This window comes from Zalophus californianus, chromosome 14 (genome assembly GCF_009762305.2).
Source record: "Zalophus californianus isolate mZalCal1 chromosome 14, mZalCal1.pri.v2, whole genome shotgun sequence".
NCBI classification, from domain to species: Eukaryota; Metazoa; Chordata; class Mammalia; order Carnivora; family Otariidae; genus Zalophus; species Zalophus californianus.
Window position 1 is genome coordinate 52,115,481 of NC_045608.1, and position 21,218 is coordinate 52,136,698.

The window sequence follows — 21,218 nt, forward strand, 5'->3', positions numbered from 1 at the left end:
GTTTCCTTGGTGATAAATTCAAGAGGAAGTGCGAGCATTTTATTCATTTGAATGTCTTTTCCCTGACGGGCAGGGCAGAAAGTTCTAGGACAAGCTAAAATCATCCCCTATTGAAAAAAAGAAAAAAAAAAGTTACTCCTTAGCAGTCCTGGGCTATGGGTTAAACAATTTTTTTTTCAGTGATTCTTAATTGTTTTTGAATACTGAGGCTTGGGAAGAAGTTTCCACTGAGTTCAGGAGGAAGGCGTGACTTCCGCATAGTGTTGGAAGATAAGAGTAGAAGTAGGGCCCATGACATCTGGCCTCTTAGCCCACAGACGCCAAGATGACATCTACTGGCTTCTCCTCCAAACTTCTGGCTGTCATCTGCATTCTTACTGTGTCCAAAAGCAGCAGTTGGGAGCGCACCAGGATGACATGACCACCCTGGAACACACCAGCCAGGAGCAATGTGTGGGTATTCTTGTTATACAGCACTTTGTCTGATCTCTCACATGGGGACATTCCCAGACATTTCACCATATTTCCCACAGTGTCTTCAAGTGTCTTGACAGTAGACAAGGTGAATGTTTCCTCCTTTTCAAACTCATCTCCTACCTCATCCCAGGCTGTTTCAAAGTTCAACTTCATGACCTTTTGGATGTGATCAGCAATGATGATTTCAGATTTTCCAGCACGTATTCATTTTCGTAGGCTTCATTATCAGTCTCCCCTGTGGTGGGGTCATAGTCCTTGACAGTGAACTTCATTATGGAGCTGAATGTGCAGACCACAGCTATGGGGTCTCCCTTGGGCAGTGTCACCAGTGTGTAACAAGTTCTAGGCTGGTTGTAAGGTAAGCTTTGGGCAGACACGTAACAGCACTTCATAGGCTTCAGTGGGCTCCATCTGTACTCTGACATTCTCCAAAGTCTGGTCATTGAGTGTGTTTGTGCACTGAAGCTGGAACATCATATGGTCAGGGAAGGTGTGTTTGGTGCAGTGATGACATACTCTGTCTCTGACTCAGTGAGGGTCACGGGTTCAAGTGAGGCCTTGAAGAGGGGACCCCACCCATGGGACTCTGGTACTTTCTCCAGTTTCTCCTGGAAGATCTCTTGCCAGGTGGCTGCCACTTTCTCAGGCTGCTTGGCAGCCTCTGATGGCTCTAGAGTGTACCACTGCAGAACTCTCTCCAGACCCGTGATGGAAACAGACCATTTAGGATATAGCCTGAATTGAGAAACTTCTGCTTCTGCCCCAGGATATTGAGACAGTAGGTGGCTTGGTCCCTTACTTCACTGTCATTGTTCATCACACACTTCTTCAGCAACACCAAGATACTGAGTAATATCTCTTCTTTCTGGGCTCCAGATTTGGCCAGAGCACTCACAGTACCTGCTTGGACCTCCTCATGCTCCAAGACCAAATGGTCATACATGAAACAGATGTATGTGGAGGGGTTGTTGGTCTTGGGCCCCTCCTGGCCCAGGAAATGCAGAACATGGGTGGCCAGCATGGTGAACTTGCAGTTCTCAGTGAACTCACACAGGTACCAAAGCCCGATCTCCTTGCTCTCCGGGTTCTCCTCAATGATGCTGATGATGCTGTCCATGATGGCCAACTTGTACTCAAAGCCACCCTCTTCCCACAGCATGGTGAATAGGAAGTTCATGACCACAACGTGTTTTGAGGATATTTCTGACACATGGCACTGATGGCCCGGACCACCACCACCTAGAACTCATCCAAGATCTCCGACATGAAGGATGAGATCTGCTTCATGAAGCTGTTCTGCACTCAGTCGTTAGGAGTGTGACAATGGCCATTGTGGTGATGCTGCAATTCAAATACGCAACCAGGTTCTCCAGGTCCAGATTGCAGGCCATCACTGCTGACAGATGTCCCATGACCACTTTATCGAGGGTGAGCACAGCAGTGACCTTTGGTGAACTGCAGAAAAGCTGGAGCATTGACACAACTGGGGCCAGCTCTTTGGCACTGCAGCCTGGCAGATTGACAAAGGATGAAGCAGTTTCGTACACCACCATCTTGTGCTTGCTGGACAAGCAGCTCTCAGTGAAGTCAAAGAGTGGGTTGTCATGGCTGCCATCCTCCTCCTCCAGCCGCTTGCTGGCCTCCTGGATCATCATGCAGTAGGCAAAGGGAGACTTGAGACCGTGCTTGCTGAACTTGCTAATCAGCTTATTGGCAGCCAGGTGGTCATTCTTATGCACATGGTAGAGGAACCCCAGCGCATGGTACTGGGCCATGAGGTTATCACTGGATGCCACCTGGTAGGCCTCATTTACCCAAAGCTTGACCACATCAAAGCTGCACTTCAGCAGGTGCAGGGAAGCTACCAGGGAAGAGATGGAGACACTGGGCTCCTTGTCTGTGATGGCCTGTTTCATGTAGCACTCAATAGCCTGCAGCATGGTGCTATCAGTGATCTGGCAGAGGGCATGCAGAGTCTGGCCCTGGTGGTTGTCTTCTTTCCTGGTCATGTCCTTTGTCAGGCTGCTGGTGATGATAATGACATCCTCATCAATGCACGATATCTCCTTGATGATCAAGTAGTACATACAACAGAGTGTGGGATCATTAGACTGAAAGAGGTTGGTCATGGGAAAGAAGGCCTTGGGCACTTCAGTGGTCCCTAGGTATTCCCCCTGGTTTATGATGTAAAGGATCTTGTTGAAGATGTGGGCACATTTTCGAGGGTTGATGGGAGTTTCAATAAATACATGGGCCTCCTGGAGTACTCCACTCTTTTCAAGATGCTGGAATAGGTTGGAGCCTCCACCTGATTCCTTATCTCTCTTGTTGAATTGCTTCAGCATGGTGGTATCAGCCAGGTGCGAGGTAGTAGCCCTATGCTAGACAGGTGCAGTGAGCATCAGTGGTCTGGCTGTGGTTCCACACAGGCCACTTCCCTGTGGCCATATCACCCTGCACCTTAACATTCTGTCAGTATAAACTTTCAATAAAAAAAAATGAAATATAAGCATTATGGTAACCCCCACTCAGACCTTTGACCTGAACCAGTCTCCTACCTAGATAAATGTGGGTGTAGTCAAGATGGAAAAGCTAATTTTATCAGGTCTGAATATAGACTAAGCCTCCGAGTATAGATGGTTTTAGGTGCCACCCTGAGAATCCCCAAGGTATATAGCCTCTATGGTGTTTTAATAAGATTGTTCATTTGATTTAATCAGTTAGAAACTTCCTTAAAAATGTGCATATATATGAATGACAGCTGTGGCAGCTTTGGGCAATGGGGAATTTTGAAATATGCAGTTGTAGAAATGTAAAGGGACTGAGCTCTGCACATTTACTACTACAGGGTATCCGCACAACTTAGCAAAAACTAACTGAATTTACTCCCATGCCACACGAATTCCAGTGTTCCCACCAGCAGGCAGTATCACCACATAATAGCTCAAAATAACCTTTAAATTGGCATGTAGGGAAGTGATAATTCAATAATGCAGAAGGCAGTTCAGAAAGGTGTATATTTTAATCTTTATTATGTCAGAACTTCAAAGCAATATTGCAAATTCAGACTTGTCTGATCACATTTGGAGATTTAGCAAAGCAATCCTTAGGGGTTAAATCTGCAAGATTATTTAAGTGGTCAGTGGGAAAGAGGATAAAAAGTATCTGGGCTGTTGGCTGCACCCTAATTTTTATGGGACTAAGATCCATGAGTCATCCCTTTAAACTATCAGTTTGCGTAGCTATTAGAGTAAACTCTTCTAAAAAAAATAAGAGAAATGCTCAAGAAATTTAAGATTATCACAGAAACAATATTTAGAGTGGAAGAGTAAGGGTGCATCCAGCTCAGATTACCCTCCGGCCCCATCTCTTCCATGCCTGCACAATGGAGAGCATGGGCTATGACAGAGCAAAAGTGAAAAGCCTACATCACAAAGCACTGTAAGCATCTTAGAGGTCAAGGCCACAGGTTTGTGGCCTACAAAATCAATACAGTACACATAGGATGGAGAGAAAAACCCTTAGCATCAATGGGAAACACTACAGCAAGGTATAAACCAAGCCATGCACATGCAACAGCCAGGAGGACTGTCCTTATGGGTGCTTTCCCTCCTCACTTTCCAGTTGGTCAAGACTCCATAGATGAAAATGGCAGGACTAAACCAAGAGTTACAGCTTTGTTAAGAATTCCTCATAGAAGGGCACCTGGGTGGCTCAGTCAGTTAAGTGTCTGACCTTGTTTTCAGCTCAGGTCATGATCTCAGGGTCCTGGGATTGAGCCCCACCTTGAATTCTGCACTCAGTGTGGATTCTGCTTCTCCCTCTCCCTCTTCTCCTCCTCCCACCACTCACTCTCTTTCTCTATCTCTAAAGTAAATAAATAAAATCTTAAAAAAAAAAAAAAAAACTCCTCTTGGAACTTAGGAATGCTCTATGCTTGTAGTTATGTTTTTATTGTAAAGGATGCAAATCAGGACCAGCCAAAAGAAGAGATGCATAGAGCAAGGTCTGGGAGGGTCTTAAATGAGAAGGTTCTGAGTCCCCAGGAAACATCCCCCTCCTGGCATATCAATATATGATTACCAATCAAGAAAGCTCACTCTTGCACAGGTGTCTAGAGTTTTTATTGGGGTTTCATTACATAAGTATGATTGATTGAATCAATGGCCATGTGATTGAGCTCAATCAATAGCCTCTCTCCCCAGAGGTCACAAGGTCAGCTTGGTACCACAGGGCTCAAAGCCCCAACACTCTAACCCTATCCTGAAACTGTCCAGAGGCCCACCATGTGTTATCTTCTTAGTATGAACTCAGATGTGACCCAAGGGGCCCATTATGAATAACAAAGACATTCTTATCACTAGGGAAATTCCAAGAAATCCCTGATTCCTAGGGATCCAGGAACAAAGTATAGCTGAACTCATTATTATAAAACATTAACTCATTTAATTTTTTAAACAATCCTTTGAGGTACAAACAATTATTTTCACAACTTTACTGGGGTGGAGCATGGTTAAGTAACTTGCCCGAAGTTTATACAGCTACTAAATGGACAGAGAATCTAACTAAAATAAAATAATAATTTAAAAAATTCCTATGCCCTAATTCTATTTTTGAAATTCCATCTTTCATACAAATGTTGGTTTTACTTTGAAAAAAAAATGATCTTTCTATTAATTTAATTAAAAATTTATCATAGTTTAGTATCTTTATGTACTTTTATAGATTGATGTCACCTTTCAGTTTGAGGTAAGGTAAACTTTTCCCGTCATAAAGCAGCCAAGCCTGTAACTACAAAAGTTTATAGAAATTCCTCCCCACATAGACACACATACAAAACTAGAAAAACATGAGTTGTCAATGGGAGTGTTATCAATATATCAATATCCCAATATTTATTGGGAAGAATGTACTTTGAGCTAAGTGTTGTAAACAATGAAAAATAAGAATGCCTTCTCTTATGGGGTTTAGGATCTCATTGAGGAAATCAGGCTAGCAGCGCATGATGCAATTAGCAAACAATTAAGTATGTAACTATTTTATACTGACTAAATAGTAAGCGCACTGTGCACAAAAGGAAAGGACATAACCCATACAATTTCTCTGCTATTGGCAGTCTTCTAAGCAACATGAAATAGCTGAGGTTATGAAAAGCAGAGAGCACACAAAGCAGAGCCCACCAGAAGTTGAGAGTAGGCAGTAAGTGGTTGACTAGAGATTGGTAGAGCACCATCACTTCAAATAAAGTGTGGCTTTCTGAGAGGCAGGATATGAAATACTTCTGTTTGATCTTCTCCTTTGTTTCACATCTCCATCGGCTCTGACCCCTCACATCTCCATTTCCCCAGAGATATCCAAAGGTCTTTCATTCTTTGCTGTGTGTCTTGGTATTTTCCTAAATTCTCTCTGATGAGACAGTTTTGTTCACTCCCACAAGACGATTTATCCTGACTGGAAGACATGTTGCATTTGCAGGTGGTACTAAAAATAGCCAACTTGGCAAGTGTTGGCATCTGCAAATCTGCAGTGGCAGTTCCTCTTCATAACACCCTCTGTAGGGAGCCATTCCCTGTGACCTCCACCTTCCACCATCTCTAACTCCAGGAAGGAAGCTGTTTGGAGGAAGAGGTGAGAATTGAAGGGAAAATGATTTGCAAATTATTTTTATAGGAATTTTCTTGATTCTCATCAACTATCTACGGAATTATTTAAACTAAGTATGAGTTATTTGAAATTCTACAAGTTTTTATAGCAAAGCAGTAGTTTCAGCAGTGAACACCTATGCTTATAATGTATATATTTACATAACACAGTTGTAAGTTAAAACGAAGTATATATCATAAGCATGCTTAGTTAACAACATTTTTTATGTTATGTTACTATAATCATGGGCATTCTAGTAATTTCCTAGAGGGAATATTTTCATAGACAATGTAAAGATTAATTTTATGCTACTTGCTATAATGATTTAAAAAATCTGAACTAGTGGTTTGAAGTTGGCTTTATTATGGTTTTTTTATACCTTATAAATGTTCATTTATGATTCTAACAACTGTGATAACATTTTCTTTGTAATTTCCACATATATGTTATTTTTTAAAGAGATTTTCCCCAATTTATCCAACAGATCACTTCATCTGTTTCCTGTTTTTTACACTATAGATTTCTGTTTACTGTTTGCATTCTTGACAGATTGTTTGCATTTTCCCTTTTGACAGGACTACAGGGAATCTATTCTTTAGTATATTTATAGAAGGAAGAATACCAAAGCATATAGAAACTAAGATTATTAGGGGAGAAGAGCACAGTGGATGTCCTCTTTTGAATTAGATGTTCTTATAGCTAGTCATTTTATATTAATGACAGATTTAATGTACATAAAATGTAGTTACAATAGAAATGGAAGACTAATAAAAAGAGAGTGTCTTTGAATTACAGAGACAGAAACTTTTCAGTAAGAGCTCCTGAAAACATTAGCAGAGTTTTCCAACATGTCTAAAAATTTGTTTTAAATTTAGTGAATTATTCTACTTGGTATCAAAAATACTTTTCTAAGACTACATTCAAAGAAAAAGATGTTATGATATTACAGATGCAATTTCTTTAAATAGTAAGGAGAGCTACTATATTTATAAATTATTTCCATCCAGATGATTGTTTGAACAACTTTTACTAGTACTTAAAAATGTGTTGCTACCTTAATGGCACAAAGCAATGGATTGTGGTTTTGTGACTTTGGGTTGATAAATCTGTCATTTACCAGTGTTTAGCAACTAATTTTCAGACGTTCCTAATGCAAAGCATATCCCATTAAGTTTAAAAATTCATTAATGTTTCCATGTGCCAGATGGCACAATGTAAAAAACGTTTGAAGTACACAGCAATTAAAACTCTTAAACATATAATAGCCTGGCTGGCAATTTGTTATATATATATTGCATGTTAGAACACCACAAAATGCTGGCTATACAATATCCATCTGTGAATATATTGAATTTCTAAAAACATAAGTAAATAGATCAGGGCTGAGACAAATTCATTCCTGATTTCTAAAGACTACAGAAACTGCCATTTAATTCTCTAAAGTTATAAGACACAACTGCATTTCAAACTGATTAGAAAAGCTCGGAAAGATGTAGACACCAAGCATTTAAAAATTTATCTTCAGAGACCAACTGGGTGATTTGCCTAGGAATAGAAAACCATTAAAAAAAAAAAAAAGCAGTGCTCTTGTAAATATCCTGCTAAAAGTAAGTACAGTTTTGAATAAGGCGAGCAATCACAAAAATGCTAAATTTCAAATTTAATATAGTATTTTCGGGCTAGATTTTAAGTCTGGACAGTAATTCATTTGAGTCCACACTGATTATACTCACCAAAACAAATATGCTATCTGTTTATACATGGCAATCCACAGATTACCTCAATTATCTAGTTAAGAAATGTTGCTTATCTAAGACTTTTTCAAATGATTTGAGAATGCACTTTTCAATCCATGCATTATTCAGTTGCCTTTTCATCATTAACTAGAACACAGTTTGCCTTTTATCCATAAATGTCCACCTAAATTCAGAATATGTTTGATAGCCTTAAATCCTCTGCTTCACTTGAGCGAAGTGTTGAATAGATATTTAAAACTTCCTATGTTTTAGGTGGAGCCCATCTAATTTTGAAGATGAAAGTTTCCTCATCTCTAACAAGAAACAATTTATCAAAATAATAATACAATTTAACTGTCTACTTATGTTTAAGATCTACTAGACACTGTGCACTCATTTTCAAATCTTACTTCTATAACATACCTATGCACTAGATTTTATTAGGCCAGTTTTACAGGTAAAGAAACTGAAGCTCAGGAAGGTTATATAACTACCTTGAGGCCACGGAGCTAGTAACTTGAAAAACTAAAATGTAAAGCCTGTTCTGTCTAATGCCCAAGAGGTGCTCTCTGTAAAAATGGTCTCTAGAGTCAAATTCTCTCATCTGGAAACCCAGGTGACAACTATGAGCAACATATGTTTGGGCAAGATACTGGGCAGAAATCTCTAGAACTATGATTCTCTTTAAACCTGTATTTTATAAGGATGTGGCAAATATAAACTTAATTAAAAGACAACTCTACTGGTTTTTATAAGAGGAATAGACACTAAGAGTATCATAGTCCAGTTGGAAAATAGAACATTCACATGAAAGTGGCTTTAAATATGTTAAATCATAAAAATATGCTCATGTATATGTATATATACACAAGCTATAGAGAGATAGAAATACTATTTTCAAATGGCTATGCAGAAGAATTAATTGAAGATCTATGGAAGCACTTGGATTAATAGCTTGAATTAAAATTTAGTGGGTTAGAAAATTAAATTCCTGGATTATTTTCCTAGATCATAATTATCTTAAAACATTGGCCATTTGTAAAATTTAAAAAAAAAAGTCCAGTATACCAAGAAGTAATGCAATTTAAGCATTGTTTACTTCACTCTCTGATTATAATACTAACATATTATTATATATTAGTATATTAATATATTAATTATTAATATAATTATCATAATATTAGTGTGTTAATAGTTTATAGTGTTATAGACAGTATCAAACTAAGAAAAAACTTAGGTCTTCATGTAGTATGTAAACAATTGTTTCATTCCTTGACTTAGCTAGACTATATTTGGGAAAATTCCCAATAGCGTGTTACAAGCCCTAAACTTTCAAATACCCTAAATTCACCATCCAATGCTATCCCATTCATATATGATAGTATAATAAAAATTTAGAAAAATGGATAATAAAATATTATTTTGTAACTCAGACTCTAAATATCGGTCACATTTTACAAAAACCATTTTGGTAAGATTTATAAGGATTATATGAGACTATAATAAAATCTCAATTGGATTTTTTTTCCTGAGCAAAAGCTACTCTTTTTTTAATTTAAATTCAATTAGTACATCATTAGTTTTTGATGTAGTGTTCAATGATTCCCAGTGCTCATCACATCATGTGCCATAGACAGTTTGATAGCTTCATCCATTATTGATACAATCTCATGATCAATTTCAAGACAAATGAAAATCAGCTGTAAGCAAAAAAAAATCCAGGGCACCTGGGCGGTTCAGTTGGTTGAGTGTTTGACTCTTGATTTCGGCTCAGGGCGTGAACTCAGAGTTGTAAGATTGAGTCCCGGGTTGGGCTCTAAGCTCAGCGGGGAGTTTGCTTGAGATTCCCTCTTCCTCTGCCCCTTCCCACCAACTTTTGTTTTCTCTCTCTCTAAGATAAATAAGTAAATCTTTAAAAAAATTCAGATGGTTTTGATTCAATAGAAAGCTATCTAATTTAACCACACCGATATGTTTGTAAAGTTGATCAACATATTACACATAATTATTTATTGAAGTATTTCTTACTTAGATATTTTCCTTTCCCAGAGTTCCTGGAAATAACAAAAGCATACTTAATTTTTTAAAAAAAAGAACAAAACATAACAACCAAGCAATCAAACCAACAAAAAGCTTGCATTCCAAAGAATATCGTTGTAGTTGAAAAATATCCCATAAAATAACCACCAAACTACTCTGTTCTCCTTTGTTGCTCCTCTAAGAGGCATTATATTAATTTGTCATGGAACTATAATATATTAAAATAGTAACTGAAATATACTGATTTTTTTAATTAAGGTATAATTGACATGTAACATTATATTAAATTCAGTTGTACAACATAATGATTTGATATTTGTATATGCAAAATGATCATCACAATAAATCTAGTTTCTCCCATCACCAAAAATGTTTCATAATATGCAATACAATACTATGGACAATTGTCACATTATATCCCGATGACTTATTTATTTTATGACATGGAAGTTTGCACCTTTTGACCCCTTTCCTTCATTCACCCACTCCTCAACCACCCTCCCCTCTGGCAACCATCAATCTGTTCTCTGCATCTATACGCTTGGTTTTATTTTGTTCTGTTTGTTTATTTGTTTTTTATTCCAGATTCCACATATAATTGAAGTCATATGATATTTGTCTTTCTCAGTCTGACTTATTTCTTTTAGTATAATATCCACAAGTTCCATCCATGTTGTTGCAAATGGCAAGATTTAATTCTTTTTTTATGGCTGAGTAGTATTCGTGTGTGTGTGTGTGTGTGTGTGTGTGTGTGTGTATGACATCTTTATCCTACCAAATCTTTATCTATTCATCCATCAATGGACATTTTGGTTGTTTCCATATTTTGGCTATTGTGAATAATGCTGCAATGAACATACGGGTGCACATATCTTTTCAAATTACTGTTAGTTGGATAAATACCCAGAAGTGGAATTGCTGGATCATATGGTAGTTCTATTTTTTAGTTTTTTGAAGAACTGCTATACAATTTTCCATTGGTGGCTGTACAGATTTACATTCACATCAACAGAGATGAGGGTTCTCTTTTTTCCAAATCATTGCCAACACTTGTTTTTTCTTGTCTGTCTTTTTTTTTTTTTTTTAATCAAGTAAGCCCCATGCCCAGCATGGAGCCTAATGTGGGGCTTAAACACACAACCCTGAGATCAAGACCTGAGCTGAGATCCAGAGTCAGACACTGAACCGACTGAGCCTCCCAGGCGCCCTTCTTGTCGTTTTGATAATAGCCATTCCGACATGTGTGAGGTGGTATCTCACTGTGGTTTAGATTTGCATGTCCCTGGTGATTAGTGATGTTGAGCATCTTTTCATGTACCTATTCATGATCTGTAGGTTGTACTGAAATTTTGTAACAATAACAACCTCAGAGATAACCCTGGAAATCACACTTCTTATATTAAGTATAACTAACTTTACAGAGGCAAAAACTTCACGCACTTATGTTGTTTATGTTTAATACTCTGAAGAATTACAGATATTTTAAGATATTTTTGAATCTAATAATAAAATTCTGAAAAGTAACAGTGAGGAAACAGATTTATTTCTGATAAACTATAAAGAGTTAAAATACCTAGGAAATCTTAATCAGAAAGCTGTCCACATAATAACTAATCAAGTAAAAATATTATGTAGCACAATTTTGATCTAAATATATAAAACTTTTAATTTTATGTTTCAATTTTATTTATCAATGGGTGAAATAAAAAAGTGGGTTTTTTTTTAATGTTTAGAGGAAGAATGTATTTTCCAAACTGTCCTCAACAGTCCTTTTTACTCTACATGTTCTTTCTGAAACTTGCGATCCCCATTAAGAGGGAGAGTCTATTTCTCTCCTTTTTATATAGGTGGCCTGGTGGTGTTAATATTCTTGCAAAGATTGAACTTACAGCCTCAATTTTGTCCTCTTCTGCTGGTCTTTCATGTTCTAGTTACAGCTGTCTTTCTTCTCTTTTCCATCACCTCATTTTCCTATTTTCCTTGTTCTGTAAAAGGTTGATGCTGATGACCCAGAAGAAGGTGCACTGATCATAACTTGCAGTGCGCATAATAGAAGTGCGCATTGACTTAGGATCATAGATGTTGAACGTGTACTGAACTCTATCAGTCATCACCTCCACTTCAGTTTTGTATCAGGTAAATGCATGCTCAGTCATGCAACATTCATTGTGCAGCGTAATAGAGTGTGGAGTTAAACTTTCAAGCAAATATGTGTTCCATATTAATATGTTGGAGTCTAAAATTTATCATCAAATTTTTTCAATTAAATTGTCTTTAATATAATGGGAATGTGATTTAGTGCAGAATTCAATAGAAGGAATGTATATGGAGACATCAAACAACTTTTCATAAATACAGATGCCAAGGCCATAAATCTAGACCTACTGAATCATATCTGAGCATGGGGCATGAGTCAGCTTAAATAGTAGTTTCAAATGGTATTGTTGATTCTCATTCAGGTTAAGAATTATCTTTTGGTATAATCGATCTATATGAGAACTTGGAAAAACCATAAACCATATCTCTTATGACTACCATGAATCTAATGTAGAAGGAATTAGTATAGGAGAACATTTCATCAAAGATGTATACATCTTTCAAAGAAACTGAGAGTTTCTAAAAATAATCTATTGAATCAAAATCCACATAATATAAAATTAAAGTGAGCAGTTCAGTGACATTTAGTACATTCACATTGTTCTGAAACTACCACCTTGTTTACTCTTAATCACCTGTTCATTCACTGATGAGATTGATTCTGAGTATTCTAAGACCTGTTTCCCCTGTCTATATGCTTCTCCAGGGTCTTGAGGATTGTTTGTCTGTTAAAAACAAACAAACAAACAAAAAAAAAAAAACAAAGAGGGAGGGCAGGCAGAGGAATGGTAATTCCATCCTCAAACTGGCTCCTGGAACGAAAGAGTTTAAAAGTTAATTCTTAAACCCTTGCCCTTTTGACAAATTTTTGTTTTGGATTACCATTTCAAAACCTTATAAAGGGAAATTTCTGCTTCAACCCAAGATGTAGAAACAGAGACTAGATTTGCCCTATCACTCGAAAGAAACAAACAGTAAAACTTAATGAAGCAGTGGCTTCAAGACAATTCATCAGTGAATGAAGGACGCAGATCCCTGAGAAATGACATACAATGAGGTGAGCCCTGTGACTGTACCAACTTACTCTCTTGAAAGAACTTCCAGGAAGGGGAACAGGGAGAGAAAATCCAGATAAAATACAGTGGGTCACCTAAGGAGATAGATCTGAGAGTCCAGAGAACAAAGCAGCTAGAGTTCGCGAGGCAGAGGGTAAGAAAGGAAACTGCTAGGTAGAGGGAGGACTCCAGAGATCTTCAAAAGCTTCACCATAAACATTCAGCTGAGTGCAGATCAGGGCACAAGTGTGAGGTAGCTACACAAGGTCCAGGAAAAGAACACAAAAGGATAAGAAGGAACAGGGGCTGGCCCTGATGCAGGGCTGGGAAGAGTGCCCGTTCCCAACAGATGGATGGGAAATCTTATGCTGTGCCTTTTTTTTTTTTTTTTTACAAGCAGCTTAGCTATTTATTTAGTCAGTAGAAAAATGACCTTACAGGTTTGAGGTGCATTAAGGGAAACAGGGCCCCACCCTCATGCTAGAGCACTCCAGTCCAGTCCAGTGCCTGGTACATGGTCTGCAGTTATGCTGTGCCTTAAGGAGGGTAACAGAGAAGAACAGAGAGAAGTTCTCAGTAGTGGGAAATAAGTATCCTTAGATCATGTATTCTCAGTAGGGGCAATATCACCCCGACAGGGTAAAAATCAGTTTCTGATTTAAATTAATCAGAGTCAAGAAAGTCTTAGATAGCACAATGTTTTATAGACCTCTAATGAGCCACAGTATATAAATGGAAATACTGTATAAATGGTGGCATTGAATTTCATGAAAGTAATTTGGAAAAAAAAAATCTAAAAAGGTTTCCTAGAGGATAATGAAAGATATTTAAGAAATACTGACTTTAGGCTGACCTCTACTCTGATCTCCACTAACAAATCTTAAAAGAAAGACTAGAAAGATTTAAACAGTCTTAGGTGACTTAACTCCATTCTACAATACAGCTTAAGAATATTTATAGGAATACAAAAATACCTACCACCCAACAAGAAAAAAGATTACCAGAAATGCAAAGGAGTAGAAGATTTAAAAGCTCCTGCTCTTTGAAAGTCATTATTAAGAGAAAGAAAAGACAAGCCACTGACTGGGAAAAAATATTGCAAATCATATGTCAGATAAAGAACCTATAGTCAGAATATATTTTTTTAATCTAAAACACCGATTTTAAGAAAACTAATACCCCTGTAAAAACTGAGCAAATTATTTGAATAGACACTTAACTAGAGAGCTAGAGAGATAGATGATATAAGGATAATAAGCTTAGAAGGTGAAAAAAGTTAATATCATTAATTTTAGAAGATTGCAAATTAATATGACAATGGAAGACCAATATATACTTTTTAGAGTGGCTAAAAATAAACAGACAAACTATGCCAAATTTGGGGAATGAAATGGAGGGCCAGGAGCTCTCATGTAGTGCTGGTAGGAATAAAAAATGATAAAACCAATTTGGAAATAAATTTGAGATTTTATAAACATTAAACACAGACTTATAGTATGAAGCAGCCTTTCCACTGTAAGGCATTCCCCCGCTAGAAGTGAAAGCATATGTCTATAAAAAGACTTCTACAAAAGGTTGCCAAGCATCCTGTATATCCACGCATGTCTTGTATTGAATGATTTTGGTTTGCATTTTGTATTGACATTATCAGGATGCTCTAAATATCTTGCATTCTGATTTTTTTGATAAATTGCATAAATTTAACAATTAAAGCTATTTTTTACCACTGTAATTAATGTTTAAATTAATTAAATGACAAAACTAGTTCAATTTATTTTTTGTTTATAAGTTTATTAACTTTTCAATAATTCAACTCTGTTTATGATTAGTTAGTTATGAGTTAGGAATTATGAGTAACAGATGCATTTATATGTCCATGAGTTTTTCAAAATCATTTTTTTCAGTTCTTGCATTATTTGCTATTATCTCAATCTCTATTTGTGTAGGTTGAACGCAAGTAAAAATTTCATGTTGAATATTCTGAACAGTGGACAGAGAAAGGGAGAAAAAAATTTTTGAAGCTGTTTGTGCATTTACAATTTTTCACTCAATCTCAGAAATCATGGGAAATTGGTTATAAGTCAGCATATAGCCTCCACATGGGAAAGATATTGGTTATTTGGTAATCTTAGATCCCTGTGCTATTGTTAAAGACTTCCTAAACACCAGGACTTACAGGAAATTGTTATTTAAGAGTTGAACTTGTTCTAGGTTCAGACCTTCTAAACTATGACATCTATCAAGCAGAATATCTTTGGGTGGACCAAAGTGGAACAACATCCATGTTGAGGAAAGTTAATTGTCACAAACTTGGATATCTTTATGGCTTTGGTGGTGGTGATGATCTCATGGGTGTATATTTATGCTCAAACTCAGCAAGCTGTACATTAAATATGTATAGCTTTTTGCATGTCAATCATATCTCAGTAAAGTGGTTTGAAAAATAAATGAAAGTTAATGAATTTTTAAGAAACAATAAAAAATTAAAGTTAAAAAATAAAGCATTTATTTGAATTAAAACATTCACATATTATGTGTATATAGTATACACATGTAGAAGATGATATATGTGTATTATTTATAATACATTTAATATACATAATCAGAGTCATCCAACAGATGGAGAACAATGTGGTATAGTGATAAAAGAACACAAAACTAACATTCAAAATATCTGAGTTCCTGGGGTGCCTGGGTGGCTCAGTTAAGCATCCAACTTTTGATTTTGGCTCAGGTCATGATCTCAGGGTCATGGGATTGAGTCCCTCCTCAGGCTCTATGCTCAGAATGGAGTCTGTTGGAGATTCTCTCTTCCACTCTCTCTCTGCCCCTCCTCCCACCCCTGCATGCATGCTCTCCATAATTAATTAATTAATTAATTAAAATATTTTAAAAATATTTGAGTTCTGACACTTGCGAGCTTTGTTATGTTCAAGAAATTTTAACATCTCAGTGTTAATATTTCTCTTCTTTCAAAAATTTGGTAAGAGAGGGGTGCCTGGGTGGCTCAGTCGGTTAAGTGTCTGCCTTCAGTTCAGGTCATGATCCCAGGATCCTGGGATTGAGTCCTGCGTCATGTCACGCTCCCTGCTCAGTGGGGAGCCTGCTTCTCTCTCTGCTCCTCCCTCCTGCTCTGCTCTCTTTATCTCTCTCTCTCAAATAAATAAATAAAAAATCTTTTAAAAATTTGGTAAAAGAAAATAGTAACTAATAGTAACCTGATTTCCCAAAGTTGTTTTTAAATTGCGCTAGATATGAAATCACATAAAATTTTCAATAATGAGTGATATAATCCTATACAAATGAAGGATATTATTGTTTTAAGTGCACTGTAAAAGATCAGCACTTAGCTTTCATTCAACCACTAATCATGATCATAACCATTCTTGAAAAATAAATATGTGCTTGTCTTCCTTTTTGCAATTTTTATTGCACTTAACTATTTTTCTTCTCTTAAACTAATTTTGACTTAAAAATTTGTCTTCTATTTCTGCAGGCTGAAACTTGAGACCCATTCTGAAACCAATGGCTCTTTTTTCCTCTCTCTAACCTTCTGTATCTACACTGAGAATTCATCTCTTGACTTCTCAAGTAATTTTTTCCCTTCCAAATTTGTCTCTCTTTCCTTTTACTGATCCCCCATGATTTCTTCAGGGTTTGCTTGGGTCAGCTCCTGGTGTCTAATGTTATAAGTTGCTTTAAGAACTACAAATTTGTTCAGATTCCTTTTGTCTGGATTCCTTTCAATCACAGGAAGTCTTATGCTTTTCAATTTCTTTCTTCTCCCTGAGTATTCACTCCTGACCCCTTCCATTGAGTGTCAGCCCAGAGTGGGCTTCTCATTCTCTGAATTCTATTGACCTTAAAATCAGTATCTCAATCTTTAGCTCTTAATTGGTCTTCCCTTATTTTCTCCAGGTCTTAGTGAGCAAAGACACTATCTCCTATTTTGTTCACCCTTATAAGTCCTTAACATACTTTTGGATATACAGTTTGCACAAATACTAAGTTGATTGCTTGAACTAGCTTATAACTTATAATTCTTACATATATTCATAGCAGTTACTTAAAACTACTTAATGACAAGGAGTATAAATTTACAGATACATATTTGATTTAATATAGATGCATACTTACTAAAAATTACGTAGGAATAAATAGCATCAACTACATCATAAAGAAATGAGCTCTTTCCAACTAAATTATATGGGACAGAAATGCTGATAAGAATATTGAATATTTAATAGCTTGACAAAGCTAGAGCAATAGAGGGCAATCAAATGGGCTATAAAACTCCCATTTCTAAGAACATATAACGTATACTAAGTTATCTGTAAACTACTACTTAAACTTTATGTTTTAAATTATTTACTGTTCTCCTTATAAAGATTTAAAGGCCCTTTTGATCACCAAACCCAAATCTGCTCCTTGTACCATTACCCACAAATTTACATAGATAGTGTACTTTTCAAAGTGTTACAGTCAAGTTTAATATGCAATGTTTTGTGACACTGGAATTTACTTTCAATTGAAACTGGCAATTATTGGTACATTGTAGGGAAGGGGGTGCATAAAAAGTAAGCTCCAGAATTGATTGTAAATTTTTCTATTAATAGCAAAAGTTTTAAAGATGTATATATATGATTTAGGAGAACATCACCAAGATGGTGACATGGTTTATTCCTGACTTTACTTCCCCTCACAAGAAGACACCACTATTCAAGAACTATACACCACTGAGAGAATCATAGAACATGGGAGCTGGGCTGCAGCACCTTCAGCTTCTCAAAGACCACAATAGACTATATTAGAAGGGTAAGAGAAAGGTCTAGGTAAGAGAAGTTGATCACACTGCCCCCTAGGACAGCATGGCATCATATGGAGAGGTCTCCCTTGAGCTTCCAGATCCTTCAATGGGAAAAGGGAAACCAAAGGGGACAACCAGCCTCCCCCCCAGCATTATGGGTGGCTTTGTGGAGCCCCTACTCTGATTTTCACCATGGGAATTGCAGAAGAATCTACAGGACCCAGCCACTAGGAATTGAACTGTTACAGAGAAAGGGGAAGGAGTTTGCAACAACCAGCACATGGATCTTGGCAGACCAGATTCATAACTGCAGTACCCAAGTAGAAATCCCATCCAACAGTTTTGCACATCTGCAGAACCAAACTGAGAGTGTACTTTGATCAGAGAACTCAGTAGGTGCAGACCTCCTGAATCAATCCTGAATGAGGAGTTTCTTGGCCTTAGAGCCTGGTTTGCCCACACCCAGGTAAGGGACTGAGTCACAGCCCCACCTACAGTGGACAGTACCTGCCAGCCCCAACGGATCAGAAGGGCTGATGACAATTCCTGGAAACTGGGAAGCAGGAAGCAAAGCTAATTGCCTTCAGAGCAAATCCAGTACTGTGTCTGGAGGCTTCTCATGCAATATACAGGCAGGGAAATTAATTCATAGATAAAGGTGAGAGTAGCTCCTGGTACCTCCCAACCAGAGAGCTTGTTTGGGAAATTGAGAGTAGCCTGGAGCAGTCCTTCCCTCTTCTTACCCAGGCAAGGGGGCAGAGGGATAGCTCCACCTGCTGTAGAGTGTATCTTCCAACTCCATCTGACCAGAGGGCTGGTGAAAACATCTGAATGCTGTGTGGCTCATTGGCATTTAAGCTGAGAGAAAGGCCAATAGAGCCAATAGTTTTCAGAGAAAAGCCAGTAACTATGTTTGGCTAAGGAACTTGGGTTATAGGCCAGTTTGAGTTAAGGTAATAAGCAAAGAGCTTCACCAGTTTTGGAACAGCTTCTCTGGCTGTGCCTGGGCAGGAAATCTAACTCATAGCTCTGCTTATCACTGAATGTAGTTTTAAGCATGTCTGACCCAGGAACTTAAGCAAGGCACACAGGAATTGGCATAGCCCATTCAAGAGCCCTACAGTGACACTTGAACAGAGAGCACAGCCATGGTTCCCCTGGTCTACAGATTGAAATCGGTGGCCTCATATGACCAGAGAATTCACTGCACACTCAGGCCTGATTAGGGCCATCAAACAACAGCCCTGAGCCCTGGCCTTCCTCCCTCACAGAACAGGGAGTTTCATAGTGCCTTTTATTACTGAACATAGTACCCAGTCCCAGCCATCTAGTAAACTTGACAAGGGAACTGAGGCAACTGCAGAGCCCCACCCTACAGCCTCACATAGGTAAGGAACAAAGTTAGAATTTTATCCAACTGTTCTTAGCCAGTGGCACACTCCCCTATTCCTTTCCTCAGAGATCAAAAGGTTGCCTAGTCCAAAAATAGACCATAATAGCAGGCCCCATCTGCTCAAAGACATTACCAGCAGTCACACTGAATCTCCAACTGAGCTGACTGGTAAAGAACAGTCTCTGCTAAAGCAAATCTCTGAAGTCTGGAAAAGGAACCCATAACCCAACTGCACAGATGCCAATGTAAGAATCAAGGATCATGAAAAATCAGATAAATATGACAGCACCAAAGGAAAGTAATAAAATCCAATATCTGATCCTAAGAAACAGAGACCTATGAACTGTCAAAGAAATCAAAATAACCCTTTAAAGGAAATTACCAAACTACAAGAAAAAAGAGACAGACAACTAAATGAAATTAAGAAAATAACATATGAACAAAACAAGAAGCTTAACAAGAATACCCAGCATCAAACACAGCAATAGAAATACTAGAGTTGAAAAATATAACTGAACTGAAGAATTAAATAGGGAGTTTCAAAAAGTAGATTTGGCCATGAAGATTTAGTGACCTGAAAGTTAGGAGGTTGGGAAATCACCTAGTTCACTGAAGCAAAAAGAATCAAAAATGAAAAACAGTGAAGAAAGCCTATGGGACTTGTGGGCCACAATGAAAAGAAAAAAAATATTTGCATTAGGGGAACTTCAAAAGGAGAAGAGAAATTAAAAAAAAAAAGGACAGAAAGTCTATTTAAGGGGCACCTGGTGGCTCAGTTGTTAAGCATCTGCCTTTGGCTCAGGTCATGATCCGGGGGTCCTGGATCAAGTCTCACATCGGGCTCCCTGCTCAGCAGGAAGCCTGCTTCTCCCCCTCCCACTCCCCCTGCTTGTGTTCCCTTTCTCACTCTGTCTCTCTCTGTCAAATAAATAAAATCTTTAAAAAAAAAAAAAGTCTATTTAAAGCAATAATGATTGGAAACTTCCCAAACCTGGGGAGAGAAATGGACATCAAGATCCATGAGGCCCAAAAGATTGTAAGTAGATTGAACCTGAATAGGGCTACATTGAGCAACATTATAATTAAATTATCAAAAGTCAAAGAAAAAAATGAAATTTAAGAGCACCAAGAGAAAAAAGTTATACACAAAAGAACCCCCATTAGACTATAAGCAGATTTCTCAACAGAAACTTTTCAGGGCAAGAGAGGATGGGATGACATATTCAAATATTAAAAGAAAATAACTGCCAACCAAGAATGCTATACCCAGTAAATCTGTCCTTCAGAAACAAAGGAAGAATAAAGATTTTCCTTAACAGACAAAAACAGGGATTTCATTACCACCAGACCTGCCTTATGAAAAATAATGGGAATTCTTTGAGTGGAAGTAAAAAAACTTTAACATCATAAAAACAGTACAATATAGTCTAAATCTCACTGAGAATGATAAATACATAGTCATAGTTAGATACTGCAATATGGTTATAGTGGTGCATGATTCACAACTCTGTCTTAAAAGTGTTTAAAAAATGTATCAGGGGTGCCTGGGTAGTTCAGTCATTGAAGGGTCTGACTTCAGTTCAGGTCATGATCTCAGGGACCTGGGATTGAGCCCCACTTTGGGCATCCCCCTCAGTAAGGAGTCTGCTTGTCTCCCTCCCTCTCCCTTTGCCCCTCCCCCCACTCGTGCTCACATGCACGCACTCTCTCTTTCTCAAATAAATAAATAAAATCTTTAAAAAATGTAGCAAGGGGCGCCTGGGTGGCTCAGTTGTTAAGTGTCTGCCTTCAGCTCAGGTCATGATCCCAGGGTCCTGAGATCAAGCCCTGCATCAGGCTCCCTGCTCAGCGGGAAGCCTGCTTCTCCCTCTCTCACTCCTCCTGCTTGTATTCCTTCTCTCACTGTGTCTCTCTCTGTCAAATAAATAAATAAAAATCTTTAATAAAAAAATAAAATAATGTAGCAAAAA

General features: G+C 37.6%; 1 pseudogene; it reads right to left on the bottom strand.

The window, feature by feature from the left end:
* Positions 1-306: 306 nt before the first annotated feature.
* LOC113913150 lies at positions 307-2,822 on the bottom strand (annotated as a pseudogene).
* Between the last annotated feature and the right edge of the window lie 18,396 nt (positions 2,823-21,218).